At 43.4% G+C, this 8,246-nt stretch overlaps 1 pseudogene; it reads right to left on the bottom strand.

Moving 5' to 3' along the window:
• Positions 1–7: 7 nt before the first annotated feature.
• Positions 8–6,872, bottom strand: LOC119569511 (annotated as a pseudogene).
• Positions 6,873–8,246: the final 1,374 nt, after the last annotated feature.

Below are 8,246 nucleotides of genomic sequence, written 5' to 3' on the forward strand. Positions count from 1 at the left end.
TGAGTGCCAACTGAGTGATATTTTCCTCTGAGCTCTGCAAATACTCACGCCAATATCATCACAAGTGTTGTGTAGTATGTAAATGTTGTGTAGTAGGTTGTTGGTGCCTGTAGCTGCTGGATTGCTCAGAAATCAGACGGCTTTGGAATCTGAGACCTGAATATTGAACTGTCCAAGAACGGGGCGTTCATCCTCAACATCTGCTGACGAGTTCCATCCTGGATCTTCCTGGCACCTGGGAATCGAAGTTCACCTTGGTTTTCATTGCTACCCCTTTGTGCACTACGAACATTCCGCTTGAGCGGGGTTGACTCAGCGGGGCCCTCCCATAAAAAGGACTCGTTTTGTAGGAAATGCTTTCGGGTGCTTGATATGAATGCTGACTTAAATCTCCTAACACAGATTCTAAGCTTGGTGTCACTTTTCTAATATCACCAGTGTCAATCTCGTTCATAGCAGACATTATAAACCAATCCATGTCATCTGCTTCATAAGTTTCTGGGAGTTGGAAGATACCTTTGTCTGTTTCTATATAATGGGAAGGACTGTTGGCTGCACATCCTTTGTGGAGAGAGAACCACGTTTGATACGAGTTGAATCACCACTTAAAGTTACTGTTGACAACAGCGTTGAAACTCTCCTGGCCGTTTTCCTGAGACATATAATGTCACAATTGAAGTTTCAACTGGTGTAGGTAATGGAGGGGATGGTGTGGGAAGATTTTCTGCTTTCAGTGCTTCTTGCTGTTTTAATGCTGTTCCAGCAATTGTGGGGTGATTGACTGTGTATCAATAGATGGCTCTCGTGTGGGTCTCATTTGTGGAGATTGTTGTTTGCAGCTGACCCTGTAGGAGGATTGGCAGAAGCTGGTTGAGGGGGTTAGGATTGATGAAAGGGGATGCAGTATTTTGCGCAAGTACAGTTTCTGTACTTAATTCCGTAGCAGTGATTACCTTCACCTCAGTCTCTACAATGGTGGTCTGGATAGTTCTACCACGCAAGATGACAGGAATTGCTGTTGATATGTGATTAGTAACAGTAGTGACATAGGAACGTGTGTGTACCCTCTCACTGGTCATAGGTTGTCCCAAACCAAGAGCAGCTAGCAGAGGATTTTGTTGCTGTTGCTGTCCAAGAAGTAATGAAAGCAGCTGCTGGATGTCTCCACCAGCCTTGGTCTCTGTCACTGTGACCACACTATAGGCAGTTGTTGGAAGCTCAACAGGGACTGAGGTACGGCGACCTCCAATGAAGTACGTGTGTGTGTCACTGTGGTGGTTTCCACAGGATCTACAACATAGTGAGTGATATCGTTTTCTCCAGCAAAGGTGCTAAGTACAAGCCTGACAGTCCCATCTATAGTACCTGTGTGATCTGATCAGGCTGAATTATCTCCGTTTGTAAAGAAGCTGTGATAACTTCCTTTTGCTGAGTTTGTCCATTCTCAACCACTGGGATGGTGGCTTTCACAGGAATTTCGCGAGTGACAGTGATTTCCTCTTGAATCAAGAATCCTCCATCATCACTGGGAAAGATTGCAGGTGGCTCTGTTGGAACTTCAGGTGACGGCTTCTTTCGGAATGCAGTTATTGGTTTTCTTGAGGTTTGTTGCGGTCTGAGTCACGAGTACTACCTCTACTACTGCTTAGTGTTGGTCGCCTGGCAGTATTTCTTGCGGGAGGAATTATGGGAGACTGACGATTAGGAGTAAATTTACTGGAAGGACGGAAATTGTTATCTGTAGAGGGACGTCTAAAGCCTCTTCCACGAATATTTCCTAAGGGAACAGCACTCCTTGTTCTGCTTGATCTGGGTCTTTGTGGAAGGGTAGTGCGGCTAGTTGAAGGAGTTGTCCTTGACGGGCGGGCCGTAGAACCTCGAGCTCTTGGATTCTCCCTCGCAGGTTCAGGAGGTGGAGCTGGTTTAGGCTCTGGTTCTGGGCACGACTCCTTCCACGTGCAGGGGTAAGTGTGAAAGGAGAGTTATTGCTTGATCTTGGTGGAGAGGGAGCCACACGTGCTGTAGGACGTGATACTCTTGCTCTACGACTGTTGTCTGGTGGGGGGTTTTATTCCTACTTGGTCTTGCATTGCCTCGGGAAGTGCGTTGCCCAAATGCTGCCTGACGCTTTCTTCTATTTAAAATTGTTTTCTGAAACTTCTTGTGCCAAAATCTCCTCCAGTTCTTCCTGTGTTAGTCGCCTTCCTCCAGCTTCAACATATACAGGGTTTACTTCTGAAGCTTCATTCTGAAGAGCTCTGTTTCTTCGGGGGAACAATTTAGACAAGTCAGGGCGGCCTTGCCGGAAGCGGTTCTGCCTAGGTGCGTCAAAGGTTTGCCTACGGAAGTTTTTGGGAGTTTCTGTTGTTGGCTGGATCTCTGGTTCTATTTCAATGATCTCGGGTTCATCTTTTTCCTTGGGGGCAAATCGACTCACACTTGCACTTGGTCTCTTTGGTGTGTTTGGTCGGCGATTAAGAAGTGCAAATGGAATAGAAGATCGTGTTCCTGGGGCATTTGAGGGCTGTCTTGGACGGAAACTAAAAGGCCTAAAACCTGATTCAGGGTTATTAGAGGAAGATTTATCATCATCTTCTATGCCTACTTCAAGGTCAGACTCAGGTGCAGCTGTTACTGTGAATCCTGAGAAGACAGATGATGGTGATATGGATTTAGTACTACCAGGGAAAACTGATGAAAGGGTTCCAGCAAATCTAAAGCCACCTGGACTGCTGGAACCTCTCAGCACACTTGAAGTTGAGCCAAATCTAAAGCCAGAGGTACTTCCTGGTCTTGGACTGCTGGTCCTGGCACACCTGGGCTAATACTGGAAGCACTAAATGCACCAGGAGTTGAGAATCGTAAACGGAGTGAGGATGTTGGTGTTGTCCTTACTGCTGAAGTACCAAACCAAACCTGAATGGGCGACTGGATGTAGTTGCTCTTGTAGTATCAGAATTGCTTGCAGGTGTTGCTGTGACAGTAGGAGTCAAGCCAGTATTTGTAACAGTTGCAGACCACTGTCGGAAGCTTGAACGTCTTATGAATGGGAAAAGGTCTGGCCTATTGCGAGAACCAGATGGTCGTTTTTTGAAGCCTGGGAATGTTGAGCAAATTGTAGTTTATCTTTGTTGTAGGAGAAACAATTACCTCGTCCTCTGGGGGTTCTGTAACTGCTTCTTCCTCAGGTAAAGATTCTGTAGCTGACTCTATGGATAATGTATCTGTGGCAGCATCATTCAGTGATGAGTCAAGAGCTGGTGTGACGAAAAGTTGTGGTCGAGAAGTAGGAGTATCAAGAACACTTTCAGCAATAGCTGAAAACAGTTCTTCAATGGTAGCAAGGCTAGATGGTGTCTTTTGAGTATTAGTTGGGAAAATGAAGAAAGGCACAGTTTCACTTTCAGTGGTTGTCTCTTCTGTGACAGTAGGAACAGAAGGAATGGGGTGCTGGTTGACTCTTCCTTCTCTGAAGTGGGGAGGATGAAGAAAGGAGTTGTTTCTGTTGTTGTCTCCTCAGTGGTAAGTGGGAAGATAAAGAATGGAGTCGATCTAGAGGTGGTGGTCTCCTCACTTGTTGTTGTTGTTGGGAAGAGGAAGAAGGGAGTTTCCTTTGTTTCCTTGCTGAATGTTGGCAAAAGGAAGACAGGAGTACTTGTAGTGGTAGGAGCCACAGTAAAGCTGGTTGTCGACTGAATCTGAGCATAAAGGCCATCAACCACTGTGCCAATAATGTCTGTTGAGAAGATAGTTGTAGTTCCATCAACCACAGTGCTGCCTCGAATGGTAGACAATAGTCCAGTTGATTTTGAGGGAAGAACAATAGATGATTTAGTAGATTCTTCAGTAGCTGTGGCAAACACTGGAAGAGTGGGAGTAGCAGTTACAACTTCGGTTTTCGTCTCCAATCGGCTGTTTACAATTATGGAATCTCCAATGTAAGTGGAGGCATAATATGTGTAAGTTGTATAGAATGTGGTCACAGCAGGAGTGCTAGATTTAGTTGTGGATACAAATGTTGGAGATGGGGAAACTGTAGGAGGAAGTTCAGGAACAATGGTTGGCTTCACTTGTGCTGTAGGTGTGATAACATTAGAGTATGTCGTCTCAGAGCTCACAGATGAAGTTGTATTTCCTTGAAGTATGTTGTCCAGTAGGTAAATGTGGTATAGTAGGTAACAGGATATGTTGGTACTTCAGGAGTAAGAGTCTTGTACTTATCCTGGTCGCCGGGATCGGTTACCACATTAGTTTGGGTCTCAAGGCTGCTCACAATAGACGAGGTGCCCGAGCGGTAGTATGTGGAAAAGTACGTGTATGTTGTGTAATATGTGCGTGGTAAGAATGCTGAGCTCACTTCTTCTTGGGGGTTCAATGAGGAATCCAGGGAGAATCCTGGAGCTTCTGTCACATCCTGTGCAGAGCTATCTGTCGAGGATTCTGACATAGATTCTGACATGGACTCTGTGAAAGATTCAACTACTGATTCAGTGGTCAGGTCATACTCATCAATGCTGATTGCTTCTACCACAGCAACTTCATCAGATGGTGTAGTATCAGGTATAATAGTAGCACTATCTACTTCCAGTGCAGTAACAGTAGGAAGAATAGTTGTGGTGACAGAAGAGAAATCATTCTGGATACTCTCCTCGGCACCTTTGGTGTGCACTTCTATCTGGCTAGAAACAGTAGACGACCCATCAACAAATAGGGTAGTGTAGACGGTATGAGTTGTCAGTTCTTCAGTAGCAGAAATTTCTGGTTCTTCAGTGGGAGTTGCCTCAAGTGTGGAATCTTGGGTGAAGAGGAAGGGACGAAGGACTGTTGAAGTCTCCAGTCTGGTGGAAACAGTTGTCTGACTGTCTTTGAAGTAGGGAGTATAGAAGGTGAGAGTGGTGATGTGATCTATTAAATCATCAACTGGATCTGGCTTCAGTGGGGATTCTGTTTGGTCATTTTCTTTGTCTGTGTCTACAATCTGTTGCTGATTGGGACTAGATGCAACTGACCTGCCTAGAGCATTATCAACGATTTCTTCAAAACACCTTTGGAGGCAGATCTTCTGTTGTGGCTCCCTCATAATCATATTCATCATAAATATCAAAGAATTCTGTTGTAGGTTCAGGGTAGTCAAAGTTCATGGTTGAAGTAATGGTTTCAAATGGCTTAGTTGCCTGGATGCCTTGGGTTGATGACAGTGGCACAAGATAGAAAATGCTGGATGTACTCTGCACAATTTGAGCATACTGTCCTTGTATGTAAGTACCGTACACATAAGTGGTCAAGAGAGTTGTCATATCATTCATTACAATGGTGCCACCAATGGAAGACACAAGACCTGTAGGTACAAGTCAATAGTGTTGAATCGCCTAGTAGAGATGGTGGAAAGGACCTCACCTTCAGTGGCATGATCATCTATTCCAGTTGTCTTCACTATTGTTCCTTCTGTCTTGGACACCATCATTGTTTCCATATTCTTTTCATCGGGAACATTTTCTGCTGTTTTAAGTGGAGGAGTCTGGGGGGGAGTTCCAATGATAATTTCCTCTTCACTGTGGCGAGAAGTAGCAAGACGCGGTGCTAAAGTTGTCACCTCAGGAACCTCTGTTGCCAGAGTTGGAGTCAGAACTTTTGGGTTTGGGGTCACCTCTTTTGTTGGTGCAACTTGGGGCTTGAGTACCTTGTTAGGTGAACCTGATCGTGGGTGAAAACTACTACAGTGTCAGCGATGGTGGTTGTGAAGTCTGCAAAACCTACATAGGTTACAGTGGGTAGGTCCCGAATCTTCACCTCCAGTCTCAAGGTTGAATTTAGCACGAATGTCATCAATGGACTTTCCTTCACGCTGGGATGAATGCTGCAGACCTTCACTGACACTCTTCCCCACAGAATTTGTAGTTTTCCTAGTGACTCCAACTACAGCCTCGAGGGCACATTAGAGTGGTCAATTGTAAAGGTGGGAATATCAACCTTTACAGGAGGAGAAGGCTGCAGGTCAGCAATGATTTCATCACCCGTGAAATGTACCTTGCGAGCTCGCAAAAGTGAGTCATCAATTTCATTATCCATTACATCTGTCTCGCGAAGCTTTTCTTCCATGCTAAGTACTGTCACCTCCTCTGGATTCACAACAGAGGATGCTTGAATGATGCGAGTGTGGGCTACTGGGCGTCCAATGGTGATCGTGAGCATGCTTGTTTCGCCGCTCTGGGTCTGGGCACCCTCCATCTCAAAACCTTCGGATCCTTCGATGAAAACTCCCCCCATTTTACGGCCGTCAATCAGTCCCTCGCCCATCAGGAGATCGGGGCAACGTGGCGTCTATTATGTGAGTTTTGGAAGGCATGATAACCTGGAGGTCCTTTTCCATGTCGACCAGAATCTTTGACTGTGCTCCTCCCTTCTTAACAACAACTTCAGTGTGCATTGTCTCAGAAGGCTCAACCTCTCCCACAGATAATGTGTGTCCTGGTAAGGCAGTGTTTCCAAAAAGAACAGGTAAGTGCGGAGATCCTTAACGTAAGACCCAGTGAACACATTGTAAGTGGTGGCCTGTGAAACCCCCTCCTTGATGAACTGTCCTTGGGTTCCCATAAGCGTCACGATCTCATCTCCCACCGGATCAGGCTTAAGGACACCTTCGACCAAACTCACTTCCAGCTTTGCATGCTGCCCACTGGGACTTTGAGTGAAGAAAGTACCATGGACAGGAATTCTCACAGGAGCTGTTGAGACAAAGGAAGATTTGGATGAACATCTGTTATCGTCTCGATCTGTTGTGCGTAAGTCCCGTCAATGTGGGTCCGTATGTAACGTGTCGTCAGGAGCGTGGTCGCATAGTCATCCGCGCGCGTCTGCACCTCAGTTGACATGACTCCTTCGGGCTTGCTGCCGGACAACCGCGTAGGCAAAGAGAAGAAGATCCTCGACGAGGTAGATGTGACCTGGGTGTACTCGTCCTTCACGCGCGTGCCATGGACGAGGGTCACATACTCAGAAGTCGTACCGTCATTAATAAAGGTACCGACGCTTGAATACAACAGTCCTGTAGGTTGTCGTCTTCGAGTTGAGGAGAAGCAGTCGAGGTTGCGTCGATTACCACCGTCCTGACCTCTGCAGAGTCGCCAGTTAGCGTCAGTAAATTATGAGGGAGGATGAGGGTGAGGTGATAGTGAAATATTAAGTGTGCATTGTAATTCCCGGGGCGCGTGTGCTGTGTGCCAACAAATCTAGTTGGTGTACGCGAGTAAAATTAAAGTGTAAAAGAGAAAAAAAAAATTCTGTGATTCAATACCGAGAGTGAAGTTCCACACACACAAAAATGTGGGAAGAACAGCGTCTTTGTATCAAAAACACGTGATCAGTCTACGCAGGCTAAGCAGTGTTCTCTAGATAACGAATATTCATATAAACTGTTTTTCTAGATCACGAATATTCATATACACGTTAAAATATAACTCTGATCACCAGTTAAGATACAGAAACTCTGCTGCTGAAGTCATGACAGTGTAGGAAGTCAACGTTGCCGAAATAGGTTCGTGAAGTCAGACAGTAAAACAAGTCTTAAGTGGTCACATAAAATTGGTCATATGCGTCTATACATAAGATGCGAAGATGGAAAATCAGAAAAATGGTAATGAAAATGTGCTCATTAACTGAAATTTGTGCTACAGTTTCGGCAAGAGATAAAATATTGTAAAATATAGTTCGATAGTAAAATGAAGTCCTTCGGTAAAAGAGAAGTTTGATTTTTTACGTTATCCTTTTTTCTTTTTGACTAGATTAAACAAGTAAAAATAAAAAGTAAGAAAGGAAATAGGCCATGATAGATAGAGAGACTGATGGATATATATATATATATATATATATATATATATATATATATATATATATATATATATAATATATATATATATATATAATTTATATATATATATATATATATATATATATATATATATATATATTATATAAAATATATATATAATATATATATATATATATCTATATATATATATATATATATATATATATATATATATATATATATATTATATATATATATATATATATATATATATATATATTATATATAATATATATATAATATATATCCATCAGTCTCTCTATCTATCATGGCCTATTTCCTTTCTTACTTTTTATTTTTACTTGTTTAATCTAGTCAAAAAGAAAAAAAGGATAACGTAAAAAAATCAAAACTTCTCTATTACGAAACATTTTAAAGA

The sequence above is a fragment of the Penaeus monodon genome, unplaced genomic scaffold (assembly GCF_015228065.2).
Source record: "Penaeus monodon isolate SGIC_2016 unplaced genomic scaffold, NSTDA_Pmon_1 PmonScaffold_15970, whole genome shotgun sequence".
NCBI classification, from domain to species: domain Eukaryota; kingdom Metazoa; phylum Arthropoda; class Malacostraca; order Decapoda; family Penaeidae; genus Penaeus; species Penaeus monodon.